Source organism: Ursus arctos, chromosome X (assembly GCF_023065955.2).
Source record: "Ursus arctos isolate Adak ecotype North America chromosome X, UrsArc2.0, whole genome shotgun sequence".
In the NCBI taxonomy this organism is placed as follows: domain Eukaryota; kingdom Metazoa; phylum Chordata; class Mammalia; order Carnivora; family Ursidae; genus Ursus; species Ursus arctos.
The window spans coordinates 3,864,097-3,888,331 of NC_079873.1; the positions used below are offsets into that span (position 1 = coordinate 3,864,097).

General features: G+C 40.1%; 1 protein-coding gene across 1 annotated transcript in view; it reads right to left on the reverse strand.

Moving 5' to 3' along the window:
• Nucleotides 1–246: 246 nt before the first annotated feature.
• LOC130541809 (pseudouridine-5'-phosphatase-like) overlaps nt 247–24,235 on the reverse strand; it is a 584,313-nt gene continuing 560,324 nt past the window's right edge. Inside the window, exon 10 of the transcript XR_008958517.1 lies at nt 247–323. The gene's annotated coding sequence lies outside the window, so the exon portion shown is untranslated. The remainder of the gene's footprint in view (nt 324–24,235) is intronic.

The window sequence follows — 24,235 nt, forward strand, 5'->3', positions numbered from 1 at the left end:
AAACACAATCCCTTGGAGGACGTGTTTGCGTGTGTGGCAGGGATTTGACTTCGCACAGCTGTGGCGTGGCGTGAGCACGCTTGCTCAGCCTGTCATCCTTGTGCCTGATGCTGAGGCTGGAAATCCACAGAGCAGGTGGTCAGGAAGGAAGAAGAGATGTTAAGGGAAGAGATCCGGGTGGGCTGGAGCTCACAAGCACGAGGGAAGATGGATGGAAAGTTATGTGCGTTATTCGTGCCTCTCACCTTGTGGCAACAGCATCCTGTCGTATCTTCCTGGTGGCTCTTCATGGTGGAGGTGCACACGCACGCCAAGCCTGCGCCCTAGAGACACAGAAGGAAGAGCCGGGGAACGTGAGGCACACGGAACTGCTTCACACCAACAAGGTGAGTCTGTAAATGAGAGGCTACATGGGTGACCTGCAAAATGGCGGCTGCTTCCCCCCTACCCTCCTACTCCCTCGAGAATCTCCTTTCTGGACCTTCATACAGGATAAGGGAAACACAGGAAAGGGATTTCTGGAATATATACTTCAGCAAAGCCAAGGGGGACACTTCCAAAGGCACACCTGCCTCCCCCCACCCTCCCTGACTTAGTTCATGTAGCATTTCATGACCGGGATCTTGAGATTGGCGAATCACGACTTAATTCAACCCAGACTTCCGGTCTCCAAGTTAAGTGACCTTGCACAAAGCAAACATGAAATGTCCAAATATGTGTCCAGCTGTAGGACTATGCTTTCCTAACTCACATGTGCAGTTCTGATGACCTGATAGAAGGCACCAGCCCTAATGTCTCCCCTAAATCCATGACCATTCCGAATTAGGATGACGTTATAGTGTAACCAATATATAACCATTATAACCATATATATAACAAAAAAAATATTATAACCATTGAATGAGAATTATAAAGAAGTGAAGGAGGTGGCAGGCTAAACTTTCATATGCAAAGGGGTTCAAGACAAAAAGGGATTGTGTAATCAAAATGCAACCCCTACGTCTTCCCACATTTGGACTGTACCATCACAGCTGGGGAACCTGGTCACTCTAACCTTCCTTCTAAAAACACGTGCTATGGATCCAATTTCAAAGACAGAATCCTAAGATGCTCTCCTGAATCCACTCAACCTTGAGTTCCTGGGCACTAACCTAATTCTTCCATCACATCATTTAACATTTCCCTTTTAAGCACATCTTTATCCATTTCCTCTAAAAAACAAAAGAAAAAAAAAAAAGCCTTTCTTTTGTTAGTAGCCGGAGGGCTGATAATTACTCTATGTATTTAGTAGCAAGTATCATTAGAATTCTGAATTAAAAATAAGATTAATGATTTAATTTCAATCTTGTCAGGATGACCCATTTAAAAAAATACTGATGTGATATAGTGCTATAAAAGATTTAAGCATAATTTATTGATAAAACCATTACAACTGGAATGAGAGAGCTATTTGTCTACATAATGGTTCCTGAAATCACAGATAGTACTTTCCCATTATTTCACTGCAACATTTATAATTCCTTTTTGGAGTTACCATTTACTTTTTCTTTTAACAACCACATATGGTGCTTCTGTGCCAACCACTGTTCCAAGTGTCTTACAAATACTAGCTCATTTAGTCCTTACCACAATTCCATAAGGCAGCACTATTGTTATCCTTACATCAGGCATAAGATAATGGAGGCACGGAAAATTTTGGTAACTTTCTCAATGGAACACAGGTGAATTTTGCAGCCATGACACAAACTGATAGATTCTGGCTCTAAAATCTAGCCTTCTAAACACTGATCTGCATTACTTCTCCATTATAGAAAAGCCAGTGCAAGCTTGTTTCACTTGGGCTGGAGACAATAGCAGATGAAACTTTGCACTTGGGAAAGTAGCCAGGCAACAAAATGATTGGTGTAGAAAAAATGCTCTCAACATTTCTCACAGCCAGATCAAATATTGCAGATTTTTTCATAACAAAAATTATATCACTTTGGATGTAGAAAGCGGACTTAAGACATCTATCTCTGGTTAAGAAGGAGTAACTAACAGGAAATCATCTTGACAAAAGAAAACAAAATGAAACAATATGTAAAACAAAGGTTTTCAAGACCCTGGATATCAGTCAGTGGATGACAGTTATTCCAGAAAGATGAGTAACAAATGATATGAGTACTATCATTGAACACCTGCTGCTCTGAGAGAGATTCTAGGTAGCGGTACAAGAGGAACCCAAGGAGAACCAGGAAGACTCCTGTTTCAGGTGATGCATCTACAGTGGAGAGAACAAGGCGGTTAGGATTTTCAGGACAGAGTGTGAAGAAAAGAAAGAACTGCAGAGTGCCCTCCTCGAGTAATTAGCAAATTCCTAATCAATACATTTATGTAACCAATACAGTGCATACATATGATCTAGGGATGGGATACAACCATCTAAAGAATTAGAACACTGCTTAGTGTTCACAGAGGGCTGTAAACAGTGTCTGACTGCACCTTCCAGAAGGAAAAAACAAATCTCATAGTATTTAAGACACTGCATAAAGTATTGAGGAAGTTTCCACCATAGTAAGGGGGAAATCATTCTCCACAGTCTAAGCACTGCTCAGGTCTTGTTACCAAACCTAATAAGACTAGAAGAGATAAATCTCCTTAGAAATAACTAAATCCCAAAAGAAAGCCTATGAATTTTTAAAAAGATTTTATTTATTTGAAAGAGAGACAGAGAGAGCATAAGTGGGGGGAGGAGCAGCAGGGGGGAGGGAGAAGTAGACTCCCCGCTGAGCAGGGAGCCCAATGTGGGGCTCGATCCCAGCACCCGGAGATCATGACCGTAGCCGAAGACAGAGGTGCCAGCCAGGTGCTCCAAGAGAGCCTATTAATTTTTATAGGAATAAAAATACCTAACCCCAAAGTGGTCAAATTCACAACATTCTATATTGAAATATTAGAGTATTTGAAGCATGGTAACAGAAACTGTCCAAACATTAAATATATATAGGGGAAAAAGAAGAATAAAAAAATGAAAATAAGTGAACTGTAATATAACACCAAGTATCCTAATAAGTGGGTGATCAGAATGCTCAAAGGAGAAAAAAAAAGAGAGTCCAAAAAAAAATCTAAATAAATACTGGACAGAAATTCCCAAAACTTAAAAAGAACTGTAGGCCTATAGATCCAAGACTCTCAACAAACTCCAAGTGCAAGAAATATAAAAAAATTTACCACGGCACGTCATAATCAAATTGCTCAAAACCAGTGATAAAGGTAAAATCTTAACAAGCATCTAGATGAAAAAAATGTTTTCCATAGATGAGCAAAGATAAGAATAACTTTAGATTCCTTGTCAGTAACAATCGAAGAAAGATGGTGAAGAAACACATTTAAGTTACTAAAAAAAAAAGTCACCTAGATTTCTATACCCAGCAAAAATATCTTTAAAGAAGCTACAGGTAAAGAAAAGATATTTTCAGACATATAAAACCCCAAAGAATTCTTTTTTTTTTTTTAAAGATTTTATTTATTTATTTGACAGAGATAGAGACAGCCAGTGAGAGAGGGAACACAAGCAGGGGGAGTGGGAGAGGAAGAAGCAGGCTCATAGTGGAGGAGCCTGATGTGGGGCTCGATCCCAGAACGCCGGGATCACGCCCTGAGCCGAAGGCAGACGCTTAACCGCTGTGCCACCCAGGCACCCCAACCCCAAAGAATTCTTAAGCAGCACACCTTCACCATAATAAATGTCCAGGGGTGCCTGGGTGGCTCAGTCAGTTAAGTGTCTAACTTTTATTCTCAGCTCAGGTCTTGATCTCAGGGTCGTGAGTTCAAGCCCTGTGTTGGGCTTCATGGGAAACCTACATTTAAAAAAATGTCCAAAGAATAGGGTCGTGAGTTCAAGCCCTGTGTTGGGCTTCATGGGAAACCTACATTTAAAAAAATGTCCAAAGAATACCTTCGGCCAGAAGGAAAATAGTATTGGATGGATACCTGAATTAACACAAGGGTGAAAAGCAAAAGCTCCTTCATAAACCTGTAAGATTTTTTAATTATTTAAATATCTTTAAAATATAATTGATGGCATGAACAAAAATGACAAGAATGTTTTGTGGAAATTATTATATGCATAAAACCAAAAACTACGGATGAATACGATGGATGAATACTGCAGTCAAGCATTCTAAATGCATGTTAGCAGAGTGTATCAAAACTGCATAAGAAGGGTAATACATCATGGCCAAGGGGGATCATTCCAAACATATAAGGTTGTTTTAACACCCAAACTGAATGTCCTATTAATTGATTTAAAAAGAAAAACACCTCGGGAGGGGGGTGGGGGAATGGGATAGACCGGTGATGGGTAGTAAGGAGGGCACGTATTGCATGGTGCACTGGGTGTTATACGCAACTAATGAATCATCGAGCTTTACATCGGAAACCGGGGATGTACTGTATGGTGACTAACATAGTATAATAAAAAATCATTAAAATAAAAAAAAAAGAAAACACCTTGATTATCTCAATATTTGCAGAAAACATTTTGTTGGAATTCAATGTGTGCTCCTGGTTTTATTTTTTTTTTTAAGATTTTATTTATTTATTTGACAGAGAGAGAGACAGCCAGAGAGAGAGGGAACACAAGCAGGGGGAGTGAGAGGAAGAAGCAGGCTCCCAGCAGAAGAGCCTGATGTGGGGCTCGATCCCAGAACGCTGGGATCACGCCCTGAGCCGAAGGCAGACGCTTAACCGCTGTGCCACCCAGGCGCCCCTGTTCCTGGTTTTAAAAAATATGCTCAAAAAAAAGAAATTATCCGTCTGATAAAAGGCATCTACATAAATCCTACAACGAATGGCATTCTTAATAATGCACTCTTCCACCTAAAATCAGAACAAAACCAACATGTCTGCTGGCACAACTTCTTTTCACCATTGTACTAGAGATTCCGGCCAGTTCGATGAGGGGGAAAACAACAAAACGCCAGATTGTAAAGGGAGGCTAACACCGTATTTGAATACGACACAATCATCCCTGTAGAAACTCCAATGGAATATACTAAATAACCACCAGAACTATTATGTGTATTTATAGCAGGGTTGCAAGATGAAAAGATCAATCTACAAAAATAAATTATATTTCTATATACCGGCAATGAACATTCAAAAATTGGAAGTGAGAAAGCAACATCAATAAGAGGAACATTCAATGTATTAAATACTTTGGGACAACTTTGACATAGGATGTGGAAGAGGAACATTCAATGTATTAAATACTTTGGGACAACTTTGACATAGGATGTGCAAGATCAGTATGTTGAAAATTACAAGCCACTGCTGAGAGAATTTGACGACTGAAGCAAGTGGAGAGGTGTATTTTGTTCATGCATTGGAGAACTATGTAGGTTTCAACATGTCACTTCTACCCAAGTCAATCTCCAGATTCAACACAATCCCAGTCAAAATCTCAGCAGGCTTTTTTGTTAAAATTGATAAACTTATTCTAAAATTCATATGTAGAATAGCCAAAGGGGTAAAAAAAAAAAAAAAGTCTGAAAGGGAAAAACAACTTGGGGGTCTCCTACTACGCATATTCAAGACACATTCATGCTGTAGTGATCAAGACAGCGTCATACTGGGATCAGGACAAAGACATCAGTGAAACAGAAGAGGGTCTCAAGACAGAGACCACACATCCACGGTCAACTTCCTTTCCACACCCAGAGCTCGACCTTTGAGAGACAACTGGAGGAGGTATTTGGGACACATGCCTTCAGATCATCTTTCAGCTTCTGTGCAGACTCAACGATCAATCTTGTTTCTAGAAAGCCTGCATTCCTTCTCATCAAAGACTATCCTGTAGCTGTTTCTAGCTGATGACAAATCCAATTTGCCATTTCGAATGTTGATCCACCCACAACTAACTTTATAGGTGAGAAAACCAGGCGTTGACAATTGGGAGTAATCAAGGCTGATTCAGAACCAGACGCCTATTACTCAATACCAACCCCGAATTTTCTGTACGGCAGGCCAGGGGAAAGAATAAAGGAGTTGAAAAAGATACGGAATGGGTACAGGATATGGTACAACTAAAAATAGAAAGCTAAATTGTCTATAATTAGACTCGTACTGTAGGATACTTGTATTTGATCTATCTTTAAATCTGTTGACTTATGATATTTACGATCTAATAGCATTGTTAGCTAGAGTCAAACTAGGAATTTTATTCATATTTTATCTGAAAAGATAATTAAAATGTGGTCTCCTTTACATTCTTATTGACTTATGATACCATCTAAATCATTTTCCAGTTCTCTGAGACATAAGCTGAAGATTAACTTGTTTTTATAAATGTTATTTTCCCTGATTAAACTACATGTCACAACTACATTTTTACATGATGTGTCTAGATCAAATAACCTTAGTATCATTTTAAAAAACAAATTAAGGTATAATTATAAAACGAAGATATGTTATGGCAGTTCCATATGCACTGACAATTTATTAATGATTTATATCTACTTGTGATATTTTCAGAATAAAATTCAGTTTCAACTTGAGAAGGCTAGGAAATGAGACAAAGTATGATTTTATCTTACAGTCTGATTTTTTGGAACCATAAAATATAAAGAAAACATTTGGGGGCACTTGATCATAACATTCCATGAGTCAAGCTTCTACTATATTTATACATTCCTAATCATTGTCAACAGAAAATTTATTAGAAAGCTTTTATGAAGCATTGGTTGGAACAATTAAATATCAGAGCTAAAACATCCTATTTGCAAGGGAATTTTTAAAATGATTTACTAACAATTCATTATCAATTACACCCATGGTAATAAACTGGTGGGACCTTTTAAGAGAACATATTTTATAGTGAGAAAGATACTCTAAAAATTTCTTACACATTTAAAAATTCTTATGAAGTATCTGGACTGGACATATGGGCTACTTGGAGATGATGTCTGGCTAAAAATGCGCTTTATTACAGTTCAGATCAGGTTATTACTTGATGCAACAAAACCTATAAATTGGTAACAGGAGATTATGTGAGACAGCTTGTCCCTCCTCCTGAGATTAATTGAACATTAAATTACCTTTGTTTGAGACTGAGATACAATATCTGGAAGCCTTATAATTGTCTATCGGGTCTTCCTTTGTTTATAAAAGACAACACTCAAGCATTTCAATCTCAAACCCTAATGTTCATTATGCTCAATTACAGAGGAGATAATTTAACAGCTTGTGTCATCGGTAATGAAAAATCAAGATAGCCCTGTTCATTTTTGCAATGCAAATACAGGACATGTGTGTCTGTAGTGTTCCTATCACTGTGCAAAAAAAATTAAAAATGCACTCAAGAGATTATCGGTGGATTGAAGACTGTTTGGCTAGCCTGACATCTCTGAAAGATTTAAAAAAAGCACTCAAGGTCAATAGCAGTATGGGGTCGAAGAGGTCCCACCAATTTCTGACTGTTTTCATCAAAAAAGCATGCTTTATACTGAGAAAGAAGGTCTGAGAGGAGTCTAGTCACGCTGTATATTTTAAATATATAGCAAATATTCGAAATACACAGCAAAGTCTTTATGACAAAGACTATGTGGAACTGGCCCAAGAAAGAAAAAAAGTAGGGGCGCCTGGGTAGAGCAGTCATTAAGTGTCTGCCTTCGGCTCAGGGCGTGATCCCGGCATTCTGGGATCAAGCCCCACATCAGCCTCCTCCGCTGGGAGCCTGCTTCTTCCTCTCCCACTCCCCTGCTGTGTTCCCTCTCTCGCTGGCTGTCTCTCTGTCACATAAATAAATAAAAAATCTTTAAAAAAAAAAAAAAGAAAGAAAGAAAAAAGTAATGAACTAGAGAAGAGAACGAAGAGAAATAGACCCAAGGAGATAGAAATCTAGTGTAGGATGAAGTAAGATCTCAAATCATTTAGGGATGACAGATTTTTTTTTTTAAGAGAGAACATACACGTGCCCATGGTGGGGGAGCAGCAGAGGGAGAGGGAGAGAGAGAATCTTAAGCAAGATCCATGCCCAGTGTGGAGCCTGACGCAGGACTCGATCCCACCACCCCAAGATCATGACCTGAGCCAAAATCAAGAGTCAGTCACTTAACCAACTGAGCCACCCAGGAGCCCCAAGGGATAATGGATGTTTTAATAAAGGATACGACGACAGATGTATGCAGCCATTTAAGAGACAATGAAATAAGATCAACTCCTCACACCATACTCAGGAACGAATCTTCAATGGACCAGAGGAAAGGGAAAGGAACAAGAACTAGGAAGTCGTCAGATAAAAACTGGGACAACTCTTCCATGGCTTCGGGGTAGGGAAATGGCTTTCTAAGAGTCACACCTGGATATAATAAAACCAGAACTTATAAAAGAAAAGACGGACCCATTTGGCTACATTAAAAAGAATTCCACATGGTATAAATTTCACAAATAAAATTAAAAACAAAGACAAATAAGGAGAAGATACTTGCAATATATTGGAGGCTACTATCCCTAATACCCAAAGGCTTATAAAAATGAGAAAAGGTACAGATTTTTAAAACTTAGGCAAAAGTACAAACTGACAACTCACATAGAAAAGATTTTTTCTCTTAATGACCCTTCTGTGAAAAGATGTTGAGCTTTACTCTCAAGGAGAAATGCAGGCTAACGCAGCATGGGGATACGTTTCCTCTTTCGCTGGCAAATGTTAACACTGTGACAATATGATCTGTTGGCCCGGCTGGTGGGAAACATTGTCCGTGGGGCTGCAAATGTACAGCTCCTGGGGGGAGGTGACAAAATTTAATGGGACGATACACGCCTTTATCATGCACCTCAATCGCCCCACTTCTAGAATTTACCTTTTTGAGGGCTATGCCTCCCACCAATAGGAATGCCAAAGCACGAGGTTGTTTGCATTGCAGTACTGATCATGGTAAATACCAGAAGGTCTGCAAATGTTCCAACGGGGGCAGATGATTGAATTAATTATGGTGCACCTAACTGGGGTTCTATGCAAGTGTGAAAAATGAGGATGATCTTTATGATCTGATATAAAGGGGTTTTCAGGATATATTATTTTTTAAAAAATCACAATGCACATTCCCGTAATTGGTATGGTGTAATGCAACAACAAAGTAAACACCCCAAATACACACATCACTGCTTATCCCTACGGAAAAAGGTATCTCGGTACAGTAGAAAATCAAAAATCATCAAGAATCCATGAGTTCCTACCAATAATAAAAAGATAAGTAAGTGTAGAAGAAAGGAGATATCTTGTTTTCAGTGAAATGTGGGATACATTGCAGAAGGAGGGTCAGCATAGGAAAATCAACATTTCCTGTCACCACTGCAAAGATTCCTTTAAGTAGGAATCCCCGATGAATGTCCCATCTGTGGCAGAGGGGATTCCATGAGGAGCATGATATTTGGATGCTCTGAAAGTGTTTCCACATATATTATCTGTGGTTAAGGTGAAAATACAGAGACTATCATGGAGAAATTGGACAATACCTGGCCAGGTCATCGACTTTACCACCACCAGGCAGAGGTGGACATACATTCATATGTCTGAAAAAGACACACCACTTAGGAATATTCCAGCTAGGCAGGCACAATGAGGGCTGAAACACAGGAGAGCATCAGAAAACTCACAATGACAATCTATTACAAAGGGTCCTGTAGTCATCGAAATGTGAGCGTTACCAAAGCCCAAGAAAAGTTGAGATACTCTTCCAGGTTAAAGGGGCAAGCTAACAAGATGATTAATGTAATCCATGATCCTACGCTAGATCCTGAACCGGAGAGGGAATGTGGAAAAGGTATTATTTAATTGAATAAAAAACTGGAATTCAGATGGTATAATAATAATATTAACTGTGAAATATACTGAAGTTGAGGGAATGGTTATGGAGGGAATGATCTTTTTATTAGGAAATAGACATCGAAACACAAAGGAGCAAAGGGCCAGCACTTACTTTTAAATGGGTCATCAAAACTGTCTGTCATCTATCTATATTTATCAATCATCTATGCATTTATCTATATCTGCTATCTATCTAATCTATTCATCTATCTTTGTATCCATCATCATATCTATCTATCCCCACATCTATCATTTATTCTATCTATCTATCTATCTATCTATCTATCTATCTATCTATCTATCCATCCATCCATCGTATCTATCTATCTATCTATCTATCTATCTATCTATCTATCATCTATCTATCATCCATCATATCTATCTATCTATCTATCTATCTCTCTATCTATCTATCCATCCATCCATCGTATCTATCTATCCATCCATCCATCCATCCATCCATCCATCCATCCATCGTATCTATCTATCTATCTATCTATCTATCTATCTATCTATCCATCCATCCATCCATCGTATCTATCTATCTATCCATCCATCCATCCATTGTATCTATCTATCTATCTATCTATCTATCTATCTATCTATCTATCTATCCATCCATCCATCCATCCATCGTATCTATCTATCCATCCATCCATCCATCCTATCCATCTATCCATCCATCTTTCATATCTATCATCTCCGTATGCATTTATCTATATCTGCTATTTATACCTATGTATCTATCTATCAATAGAATAAAAAAAGGGGGGGTAACAACACTAGATAAATCTGGATAAAAGTTATGCTTCCTGGAGTAGTCTTGCAGTATCTCTGTAAGTTTCCACTTTCACATAAAAAGTTACTTTTTACAAATCTTATGCTACAAAAAAGGAAGACTTTAAAAAAAAATCATGATTTCCCTGGGAATAGCTTGTTCTTAGCACAGAGTAGATGCTCAATAAATGTTTCTTCAGTAAATTGTTTTACAACTAATAAACTTCATATAGAATTTAAATTTACATTTAAATTGATTTGAAATATGTGCATCATAAAATAAACTTGTCTTCATCAGTAAATTACCATTTCCTTTTTTTAAACCATGTGTTTCTAGTGGAGCCTCTACTTGCATATTACCACACCCTTAAGAATCAAAGCCATGAGTACCCTGCATGTCCTTAACTTCCCCCTGCGGGTAAGCGCATTCAGAATTCTGTGAATTGTGACAAGTGGGTGCACGGACTCCTGAATTCCCTTTAGGGAGTGAGGGTCCAGCCATGGTTGGGGTTTCTTTTACCACTCGCTACTTTCCTCAGTTTTGGGTCAGACCTGCTACTTGAGGTGCAATCAGGAGTGCATCCCTCAGAGGAACACAGGCTACTCCAGATTACAGTAATGCTGTCTCCCAGACGATCATCATTACTAAATGGGAATGTTTGCATTCTTAACTGGTGATCATCGGAAGCTTTGCGTATCACGCAACCAGCCTTGGTCTGGGTTCGCTTTCCCTGTCACCACCATCATTGGTAAGATCCGATGTGGAGACGCCATGATTAAATGTGACCCAGAGAGTCAGTAGCTTGTCCGTGCTCAGTGGACCTGGAGGTGCATGGTCCAAGCACAGGAGATCAGTGGGTGATACCCAGCCTTTCTACAAAGAGGGAGGGACACGGGGGGCGGGGGGGAGAAGGAGAGGAAGAGACAGACTGGAATGAATCACGTGGAAAGTTCTCTGTCAGATATCACCCAGCATCCATTTGGAGATGCACAGGGAAGGAAGGTAACTCCTTAAACTCTCTTATCAAACATTATTTTGAAAACACCTGGCATCTCCTTTCCATGACTCCCGCAGCTGCTCGTTCCCTTCTGTGATAAGTATGAGGGGAAGGAGCAAGACTGCCTGTTGTCTAGTTTTTTACTTTCTAGCCAAAACCACAGGAGACACTTAGAGTTTTACATATTTGGATTTTCGCCCCAAATGCCAGACATGATTTGTGTTTGGAGAAGCGCCATCTTTCCAAAAAAAAAAAAAAAGAAGAGGTTAGGAGGTCAACCAATGAAACTGTGAGCACCTGTAATTCTGGAAGCCCTGCAGGTGCGTCCTTGCTGTTCGATGTTGTTACAGAGAAACCAGAAAACTTGCCAGAGGCCGCTGTAGGTCACTCATCACATTCGGGTTCTGCAGAAATATTGTGGTCTCTGTGTTTTGGGAGACGAGGAGGAGCTGAGGAGTACTGCTACTTTTGTTGTTGTGCATGGAGTGAGAATTTTCATCAGCTGGTTTGTACTTACTATTTTCTTGCTCTGAGATCTATTCCCCCATCAGGTTTTGTGAGCCACCAAGACTCATGCTAATTTTAAAATTTATCTAAAGTTTATGTAAAATCGTTATAATTTATAAATGTGCATATAAGATGTATTTTTTTATAATTGATATTTGAATGTTTACAAGTACATGATGGTATTTTAATCTCTATTATACGGTGAAGAAATAGAAGCAACACACTTTTTTTTTTAATAAAGGGGGAGAGAGAAAGAATGCTAAGCAGGCTCCATGCCGAGCACAGAGTACAACGCTGGGCCCGATCCGACAACCCCAAGATCATGACCCGAGCTGAGATCAAGAGTTGGATGCCCAACCAACTGAGCCACCTGGGTGAACCTGCAACACACTTTCAAACACGAAATTCTTTCATAGCAATGTTGTAAAACGTTTCTTCTTTTCAAGCATCAACAAGAAAATCTCACCTTTTAATGAACCTGGTAGGTCGCAACATTTGGATCAATAAAATTCATTTTTTTGATTCAAAATCGAAATAAAAGAATCAGTGAAGTCAATTGGCATGAACGAGTTAGTGTGCTATAGTGAGGAATGGCAAGAAATGTATTAAGGAATCGAATCAGAATGATTTATTATCACCCACTCTTTGGGAAAAGTATGGAAGACAGAAATCTCTTTTAAAAAAAAAAATAAGCAGATTTGAAGTGACTTCCAAGAAAAAGCAATGGGGGTGCCTGGGTGGCACAGTTGTTAAGCGTCTGCCTTCGGCTCAGGGCGTGATCCCGGCGTTCTGGGATCAAGCCCCACATCAGGCTCCTCCGCTAGGAGCCTGCTTCTTCCTCTCCCACTCGCCCTGCTTGTGTTCCCTCTCTTGCTGGCTGTCTCTCTGTCAAATAAATAAATAAAATCTTAAAAAAAAAAAAAAGCAATGAACTCCACGGCTATGACAGTGGAATCAAGTACACAGCATAAAATGAGAAGTGCAGAGTTAGTATTTTCCAAATGAAACATTCTCACAATATTTGGGTTCCAATATTTTGACAAGTGCCAAAGACGGCAGTTGCCTATAAAAGTAGACTAAGTGTTGTCATAATACATCGCTGAAATTTTATATTTTTCCACAAACGAGAAATACATTTTGGAATTTTCTGAACAGACAGGCCAACGTTCACCAACCCTATAGTTCACCACCTGTTACGTTAAAGAACCAAATCACCGCGCTGCGACAGTGAGTATTGATCTTGAAGACAGAAACCATAACCGACGCCTCTCTTTGCTTCAAGTCTCTGGCTCATCAAATGAATAATGTGCAAGTCAATGCTTCTGCCTTATCGTGTCCACTTCATAAGCTTCCCACACTGATTCTTCCTGCCCTCGTCCACCTTCCCCCTCAACTGGAATCTGGCGTATTTGAATTACAAAACGTATTCCTTGTTCCCATATCCAGGGTGTTCTGTAATAAAATCGATAACTCCTGAATGCACACCCATCCATAATAAATATCACACCGAGCACAGCCAATATGTAGCACCTTGGTAAATAACAAGTACCAGCTTAGTATTCAAGGAGGAAAGGTAAGTTCCATCATTGCATCTCTTTCTTTATATGGAACCCATCGACTATAAAATATGATCGAATGGATGAATCCCTAACCTATTTCTTAGATGCTGTTTTGTACCGATGCCTGCTTTGCAGCAGGAGGACCAAATTCAGAGGCATTTCCCTGCGGTCATGTCTGTTAATGCCCTCGAGAGACTATCTAGGGTTTTCAGGAAAATAAATACGGCAGACACAGACGTTGGAGAAATGACCAACATTTACTTTAAGCTGCAACTGCTCTCATCTTGCGAGAAGTAGTTTATGTGAAAGAGCCTTGTAACTTTTCAGTGTGCCTAGGAATTATTCTTGGCTGACACAACTCTCTGAGACAGACACTGGAGAACTTAATCTTCTGCGATACTTTTCTCTCTGTCCATCCACCGGCTCAACAAAATAATCTGTACAAGGTGCATAAAATATTCCCTCACCTTAAGTGAATTAAAGCTCATTATATTTTAAGATGATTTAAATAATTTGTAAGGCCGTTTGGGTTACTTGGTCATGGCCAGCTACGGTATAGAAATGGGGGCTTATAAAGAGTTTGCAGTGTGGGGGGGGGGGGATTTGGAGTTGCCATGTGAACCAGTGACCTGAAATAACAAGTCTAGTGTTCCTGAGAGACGGAAGAAGGTCTTTTTCTCCAAGTAGTCATTGGCCCAATCAAGCCTGCAGAGGGGGAAATAGACATTTAATTCAGCGATTCTGTTTGCTCACAACAGGAATAGGGGGGTCACTAGAATCCCACATAAGTGGAAGAGGCAGATATCATGAGGATGAGAGGTTAGTGTCAGTATATACTCGACCCTTCTAGTCCTACTTCTGTGTTTCTTACAGGAAAAAAATATCTCATTTTCCAGGTAAAAGCAAACTCATTTCATAACTGCACACCCTCCTTCTTTTCCATCTTGGTCATTCTAGGGGTGTGTACATATTAGGAAGATAAATTTATGTAGTAAGGCTAGATACAAAGAGGAAACCAGAAAATGATGAACACAGGATTCAGGATAACAGTTTCATGGACTCTTTTCCTAGTATGCTATCCCCTGGGAACCAGGTCTATTCAGATTGTAGCCAGCTGTGACTTTCAGAGCGCCTGGCTCCATGGGGATTTGGGAATGCAGTGGGGCCTAGTGGAGAAGTGTGGGAATCCCCAACTGCAATCCCCACTTGCCTCTCAGGACCCGTGTTAACGGGAGCTAGCATTGCATTTTTCCTCCTCTGTCAAATGGGCATAATTGTAGTATTAATTTCATAGGCATACTGTAAGGATTATATAGGTTAGTACAGGGGAAGATTCTAGAAAAGAATCTAACACATAGTGGATGCTGACAAAATGTTAGCTCTTGTTAATATGATTAATTAATGAACTGTTCCTGTTCTCATTTATAAAGGGAGAACCACTTTGGCTCAGTCGTTCAGGAAGGTCAAGGCTACAATTGGCCCATTCTCTTGCTCTCTCTTTCCTTGATGGTGACAAGAGGACAGCTGTAGCTCCAGCCATCATGCGTCCCTTCCAGGCAAGGAAAGAGGAGAGAATAAAAGAGATGAACCAGCCAATTCTAGTTTATGTCAGATCATCCTTGTGGAAGCCAAAGCAATGATTTCCACTTAAATTCCATTGCCTAGGCCCGTGCCACATGACATCACCCAGCTTCAAGGCAGGATGGACCATGGAGTCCTCTCCTGGTGGGATATATTGCCATTCAGAACAAAGCACGAGGACCACTCAAGTATCAAAGAAAGTACATTGAACGTTGGGCAGGCAGTGTTCTAGACCTCCCAGTCTCCCATTCCCATCTAACCATGCTCGTTGAATCCTGTCCAGCCTAGCCATCAGTCTCATTGAAGGGAAGTAGAAGACCAATTGAGCTTTCTCTTCATCAGCGATGAAAAGCATGTCTTTTATAACAAGCAATAGGCCATGCTCCCCTGATAGCAACTCAAGAATTATAAACATTTTCTGGTATACCGGGCATTTTTTTAAGGTGTCTGCTTATTCTGAACCTGAGGTTTCTTTACACTCAAATTACAGTCCCTGTCTCGCTTCCGTATTTTCCCCCTGAGGGCTTGTCAGATAATCTGCACATATTTCTTGAACATTCTACGGTCAAAAACCTGCCTGATCCTCAGGCTTGCTTTGATTTTATGCACAAAATTTCATTTTTGAGGAAATCTGTTCTGCTTGAGTAATTTTTCCGTGGAGAATCTCAAGCCATGAAAACATATATAGCAATAAATCATTTGCCTAAAACCAGTGGGCACATCCAAAGTGCCTCCTTTGATGACTATGAAGGACTCTTCAAAGAGTGTTTGAGTTGTTACTGTTGCAACTAATTCCACCTTGGTCAGAATTATGTCCTGAATCGTGGATTTCTACCAGAAAATCAGGGATTAATAATTAAACTTACACTTTTTCACCTTTACAAACCACTTAAATTTCATTTAATGTTAAAATGAGTAAGACTTTCTGAGATTCAAAACTCAAGATAATATAAAAAGTATGCATTGGAACACTTCCTGCTCACATTTCATCTTTTTTCAAATTGTTTATTAGATTTTTATGTTCCCTTCCAGTGTTTCTTTTATGCAAATAAACAATGAATAGGTAATCTTTTTAAACCCCTTTCCAACACAAAAGTTACCTTTCTATATACATTATTCTTTCACCGTGTTTCTTTCATATAACATAAAGAATCTTCATGTACTTGGCAGAAATCTATTTGATAGCTCTCAAACTCTTTTACCATTCCAGTTCTTCTCTGCTAAAAATCATCTGCCTCCCACTCCAACTTCTATGGCATTTCCTCTCTTGGGAATTTACTCTGTATGTCTTTCACCCAAAACAGGTTCCATTATCCTTAACCAACAAAACGAAACTGGCCACATTGCCTCTTAACTACCTCCAGCAAGTTTTGCACGTGATAAACTTCCAAAATCTCCACAAGCCCATAAAGGGCAATCTTTCACATCACCTGATAGTAGTCTCAAAGCTAAAATGTATGGCAAACAACCAAAACAATGATATTAAGGCTACTTGCATATTAAAGAATCACAAACCAAAATTGGTATCTACGGCTTTCAGGATGTGAGATCAATGACCTCAAGAATGTCCAAGTGCCCTTGTCTGAATTTCTGCCAGGGAACAGTGATAGGGTAACTGAAGACTGATTTTCCTCTACTGATCCAGTATAAAATGGAACAAGTAAAGGTCATTAGGGAGCTATTTATAGGTTAAGTAGTGATTGTTTTAGAAAATATAACGAAGCAAGTAGTCCTGATTGACATTTCTAAAATCATGGCATATGTAGCCATCTGTATTTTCTTGTTCACGTAATTCCAGAATATAGAACCAGAATACATTCCTGGAAATCAGAACATGATCATTTTATGATACATAAGAGCATTCTTTACATGCCAGGTAAGAAGGATGCAGGACTTATTTCTGAAGGGGCTACAACAGATGGAGAGTGTCAGTAGGTACACAAAAAGATCTTGATAAAGTCCAAAATGTTGAATCTACATAAGAAATAGAAAAACAATAGTGACGTTTGATTTCTATTCCTACCTGTGGACAGGACACCACACAGGGCAATTGCTTCACTTAAAGAAGTCTTTACACAATTGTCAATGATGGAGCATCAGATGTCCCGTGGAGTTAGTCTGAACTGGGAGTATGTGTGCCCGGTTCTCATCCAAGGTATAAATCTCCCTCCAAGGCTCTGGATGTCCCCTCCGCCATAAACGCTGAATCATCCAGGGCTGTGGCTTTGCCTGGCTTCTTGAGTGTCGCTAGATAAATAGGTCATCTCTGGACGTAGCGAAACTTGGTGTTCCAAGTAAGAATGGCTAGACCAAGGCAGGGAGGTGATAATGCAATGGGATTGCAGGAGATGTCCCAGTCATGGAGTCTTCTCTAGAAGAAATAGTTTACTGGGGATAGAATGATGGAATTTGGTATAAAAAGCTTATTGAATAAGATAATGGAATTTTTTTAAAAAGATTTTATTTATTTGATGGATAGAAAGAGAGAGGGCATGAGCTGGGGGAGGCAGAGAGGGAGAAGCAGACTCCCTGCTGACATCATGACGTGAGCTGAAGGCTACTGAGCCACCCAAGCACCCCGATAATGGAAGATGTTTGATATAAATAGTTTATGGGCAATGGGATCATGAAAGTTGGTGTCAGTATTTCTTGTGTGAAAGGATGAAGGAAGTTGGTAGAAATAGTTTATTGGGAATAGGATGAAGGAAGTTGATACAGTTTATTGGGGAGAGGATGATGGATGTGGTGTAAAGATTTATTTCTAAAAGATCTAGCCTGCTGTTTGCTCCCATAACTAACTCTTGTTCTCAGTGGTTTGTGGCCTTGTGTGTTTCATCATTTGGGTTTCAGTGTTTACCTTAACATATGCTTTCTCTGCAAGAATCCTGCTCATTTTCAGGGTGCATTGCTTCACGGGAGAACCACCGTCAAGGTGCCGGGCACCCTATGTGGTACCAACACTAGTGCATTTTAAAGTAATCGTTTATTGGGTTGGGTCTTCTTATAATCACACACCAAATATAAGGTCGAATTCCCAAGCCTTTACAACAGCAGTTCTTTACAAATTGTCAAAGGAAACATTTTTCCAATCTGGATTTCAGATCGAAAAGAGTACATATCTTTGTTACTTCCTTGTATTAACAGGTGGGTATTTTTTTCTAGTGCAAATTCTGACCGGCAGAAGAGTCTTTTGGGCTCTTGGTGCAGAAAAGAGGTTTCAATTTCAACTCCATCCCAGGTATCAGACCAAGTGCACAGACGTGTACTCTCTGTCCTGAAAGGGGCTACTCCCCTCAGAGAAGTTTTGATCCCTCTGGACACTCTTATTTTTTGTGCAGTTACATTTCTACCCCTAGAAATTAATTATTTCCACTTCTTTATAATGAACTCTGTATTTAAAAGAATGTTTGTTACACTTTATCTGGAATTGCTATGTATTTTCTGGTCGGGCATAGCTAATCTGCCATACTTGTGCAAGCGAGAAAATGTGACACACCTTTGTTTCCATCCACCCTGACTTTACCTCTCCCCCTCACCTTCTTGACTGGAGGATGCCAGCACCCTCCCAGTGAACTTCACTAACTGGGCACTCTCCTATTTCTGTCTACTGGTAATGGCTTCTATGAGCTTAATCTCATTTAAGTTTTATTGATATCCCAATTCCCTGCTCCAAACCTTACTATGTTCTTCCATTGTTCACAGATGTAAATTTTTGGATTTCTAGGACTCTTCTAGTATTTCTGTCTTTACTTACACAAGCTCATGTTGACCATTCCCCTCTGGATTTCTAGGACTCTTCTAGTTTTTCCCTCTTTACCTATATGAACTCACGTTGACCCTTCTCCTGTGCGCAAAGTCTATTTTCATCAGTGTGATTTTAAGCAAAGTCTTTCAAAACGCTCCCTCCTAACCCTCAGTGCCTTTGCTCATTTTATCCTTTTCTCCTATGGAACAACTTCTCTTCACACTTCTTTTGGGGGAATCATTCTGCAAGTCCCACCTTGTTTATGAGGCTTTTTACGAATCAAGTTGACCTCTGACCCTAGTAAAATCCTGCAGCATTTACTATAATTGCTTCAGAGTAACAGGTAAATACACTCAGGCTTTTATTGTTTATTACTTTATGGGCATTCACTTTGTCTTCCCCGTTTTAATTGTAACGAAGATTTTAAAAGATGATCTATTAATCCCGAAGCGCATAGCATTATGTTGACTGCACTTAATAGAGTAGCCACATAAGAAATGCTGGAAGAAGGGCCTACTTAAAGTAAATGTCAGCTCGTATTCATTTAATTATCTTATTTTCCGAGAGTGGAGAACATGGCGTCATTCCTTCAATTAGGATATTGTCTCTGCTGAGATTGGGCGACCACTGGGTTCGTAGTAGACCGACTGCTCCACACGCAGCACAGAGAGGGTGAGGCATTCCCTGTGGACCCAGGTCTCTCTGTTTGTACCTCTCTCCAAGCCCATGAGCTCATCTAGCAGATCCACCATGTCCCATTTCTCCTGGGTTCCCTGGTACTTGGCATTGTCTGTAGCTTCAGTCAGAACTTGATAAATATTCGTTGAGCACATGGTTGGGATCCTTACCACTTGGACTCCTAACATACACTCAGAATCCATCCTAATGCTGCTCTTTCTGCCTCTATGAACACCTTCAATGAGAAGAGTCTCTTTCAATTGGTTCTGGTCATATAATCTACTGTCAATTCAGTAGTTTAAATTATCCAATTACAGACAAAAAATTTTTTAAAAATCCTTGACTTTAATTTAAAACCTTTCTGTTTCCCCAGCTGGAGTCTTTTGTAGAGTGGCCAATTAAGAGTATATGGGGTGATGGTACTTCTGTTTTTCTGCCTCACCTTCTCCCCTACCTGGGGGCTGATTTTTTGTTTTTGTTTTATAGTACGGTCTACAGGGAAGGGGGAGTTGGTGAGGATCTCAGGACATGGTTACTTGGCAGGCACTAATCATACTCTGTTTTCTTGCTCTCTGGAATTAGCTGATTTCAAGGCTAATGTCTTGTCTCATGGACATATTTGTGGTTTCTTTGCTAGTTCCCTCTCTCATGGCAAAAGCAAGTGCATGTCTCCCTTTAGGATGGAAACAGAAATCTCCTTAGCTCCTATTCCCGGAGGTAAGGGGGGAGGGAGGTTGGCTCAGCAAGCTACTGTCTCAGGAACCAATTACTTCAAAATGATCTCAAGCCAACAAGGGGGTGTGGGGCTCACACTGGTCCTCACATGGGTATCAGTATGGCTTTGCTCTGATGTTGGAAGGAAAAGGTGACCAATTTCCAGACATGGCACTGTGCCTGGCACCACAGGGTATTTTAACATTCTCAGGGAGTCAGGACCTTCCAGCTTCAGGGCCACATACATCAAGAGTCAAGGAAAACACTATGGAGGAGACACACCCAGAGAAATCTACAGATTCAGTGCAATCTCTATTAAAATGCTAATAGCATTTTTTTACAGAACCAGAACAAATAATCCTAAAATTGGTATGGAACCACTAAAGACCACAAATACACAAAGCAATCTGGAGAAAGAAGATCAAAACTGGAGGTATCACAATCCCAGATTTCAAGATAGACTGCAAAGCTGTAATCATCAAAACAGTATGGTACTGGCACAAAAACAGACACACAGATCACTGGAACAGAGAGCCCAGAAATAAACACCCACTGTATGACCCATTAATTTATGCAAAGGAGGAATGAATATACGATGGGGAGAAGACAGTCTCTTCAATAAATGGTGCTGGGAAAACTGGACAGCAACATGCAGAAGAATGAAACTGGACCACTTTCTTACACCATACACAAAAATAAATTCAAAATGGATTAAAATCTAATGTGAGACCTGAAACCGTAAAATTCCTAGAAGAAAACACAGGTAGTAATCTCTTTGACATCAGCCATAGAAACATTTTTCTAGGTATGTCTTCTGAGGCAAGGGAAACAAAAGCAAAAATAAACAATTGGGACCACATCAAATAAAAAGTTTTTTCCCCATGAAGGAAACCAGCAACAAAAGAAAAAGACAAGCTACTCTATGGGAGGAAATATTTGGAAATGATAAAGCCAACAAGGGGTTAATATCAAAATACACAAGAACTTACCAAACTCAACACCATAAAAACTCAAATAATCCAAATAAAAAATGGGCAGAGGACCTAAATGGACATTTCCAAAGAAGACATCCAGATGGCCAATAAACACATGACAAGATGTTCAAGAGCACGCATCATGAGGCCAACGCAACATCAAAATCACGCTGAGGTACCACTGTACACCAGTCTGAATGACTAGGATCAAACACACAAAAAATAACAAGTGTTGGTGAGGTTGTGAAGAAAAAGGAGCCCCCATACACTGTTGGTGGGAATGCACACTGGTGCAGCCATGGGGAGCCGTATGGAGGTTCCTTGAAACATTAAAAATAAAATTGTCCTGTGACTCGGTAGTTTCAGTTCTGGGTGTGTGCCCACGGAAAATGCAAACACCAATTTGAAAAGATATATGTCGCCCTAGTTTATTGCAGCGTTATTTACAGTAGTCAACATACGGAAGGAGCCCAAGTGTCCATCAATAGATGGAATATTACGCAGCCCTACAAAAGAGATGAGATCTTAGCATTTGCAACAACATGGATGGACCTAAGGGATACAACGCTAAGTGAAAAAAGCCAGGAAGATGAATCTAAAAATACAAAAGAAATGAACAAAGAAGCACAAACGGAAAGAGACCCATAAATACAGAGAACAAACTGATGGCTGCTAGAGGGGAGTGGGTTGGGGATGGGTAACCTAAGAAAAGGGCTGTTTCCTACACTTGTTATCATAATACAATAAACATGTAAAAACACATGTGAATAAAAATTAGAATTATAGAAATAAGCCATAATCTAGTCCATAAAGTTAATAGAAGTGAGCTCGGCATTTGCCATTCCATTAAAAACAACAGAGTCAATGGATTCATTAAGAGAAGCAAACATTACTCTGCAACAGGAAGCTGTAATTTTTTTTTTTAGATGGGCTTTAATATGGTGAGGTTAAAAGACGAAGTGGTCAACACTGACCACGGCATCTTTACAACCACTGAGATGGCAGGCTGGAAGGACATTTGTGTGAGGTGTCATGAACCCAAGCAGATGCTAGACCGTGCAAGCTAAAGTTGAAATCCATTTGGCTATGTCCTCAACAGTGTTGTCCAAGGACAGTACACAAACTCCTGATGTTTTAGGAAGCTAGACTGTAGGTGGGCTATTCCTCCTTCAATCAGTCCTCATTAACTGAATTGTTCAGACAGGGTTTGTTGATAACTTGGGTAGGAGGCAGCGTGGAACTTTTTTTTGTTTTCTGGTAAGTCACTAGAGTTTGCTCTTCCCTGATATGGAAAGACAATGGGTCTATTCACTTTAAGGATCATGAACCAAAGAGCAGTAGCCACAACCTATATTGCAAGACTTTAAAGAGTAATTTTGGGGGTGGGCGGACAGCAAATAGGCATTAGGTAAGCTCGGGAGATCCAGAGAAGGAAAGAAATGTAAGCAATCATATTTTTTCAGGAAGATGAGTATCTATAACTAACAAGAGTCCCTGGTTCTACTCCCGAAAACAGAGCCAAGAAAATCGTGCATGATTTGACTTGTATTACAAGAAGTTATGAAACCCGTGCCATTTCTCAGAATCTCTTTGGTCTTAGGGTTGCCAACACTTACCAGCAGAAATCAAATATATTTGTGTCTCAACAAGACAGCCTCAGAAACCCCAAGCCACTAACGTGTCACCCCACCACTGTGGTGGCTCTGGATGCCCGGGGCGCCTAGGAGAGCACAGAGGGAGCAATCAGTTGATTATGAAAAGTTTTGACGGTGAGGTCACAGTCTCAGTGGGATGTGCATTGAGCAGGCACACGAAGGAAGGTGGCATGGCCATAGTTTGCACTGGGACCCCATGGTGTTGCTTTTGTGGGAACGAACATGTAATTCCGTTCTGGAGGCTGAAGATGTCTCTTGAGATGACAATCCTTTCAATCAACACTCAGTGAACGTAAAGGAAATGCTCTCTAGTACTGAGTGAGAGAATGCTTAATCTATCTACAGTTCCAAGCATAATTAAGATTTCTTCTCTAGGTTGGAGGAACACTTCAATGATGCCAATTACAGGACAAATTTCAGGAAAGAGGGGGCACCTGGGTGGCTCAGTCGCTTAAGTATCTGCCTTCGGCTCAGGTCATGATCCTGGAGTGCCAGGATCGAGTCCCGCATCAGGCTCCCCGGTCATCAGGGAGTCTGCTTCTCCCTCTGACACTCCCCCCTCTCCTGCTCTCACTCTCTCTCAAAGAAATAAATAAAATCTTAAAAAAAAATTTTTCAGGAAAGAGGAGTAAACCACACCTATCTTTTAAAAGGCAGACCTAAAGTCAGGTTTGTCACTGAAGGCAATTTTCATCGTCTCTTAATGGAGTTCCTTAAATTCCTGCTGTCAATTTTAAGAGACGTAAATCTCCCACTTCTGTAATAATATTTTATCTATTTATTATATATCGAATATTTTCAATATACCCCTGGTGCTCACACATGTATATTAATAACTAATAATGACAGTGTTAATGATAGCTAACTTTATATGGTGTATACGAAATGTCAGACACAAATACTTCTCACACCAAGTGCTGACTCACTTAATTCTCCAGCTTTGTGAAGGGAGTTCTTTTTTTTGTTTGTTTTTTTAAAGATTTTATTTATTTATTTGACGGAGAGAGAGACAGCCAGCGAGAGAGGGAACACAAGCAGGGGGGAGTAGGAGAGGAAGAAGCAGGCTCATAGCAGAGGAGCCTGATGTGGGGCTCGATCCCAGAACGCCGGGATCACGCCCTGAGCCGAAGGCAGACGCTTAACGACTGCGCCACCCAGGCGCCCCGAAGGGAGTTCTTTTTATCACCATTCTCCATATGA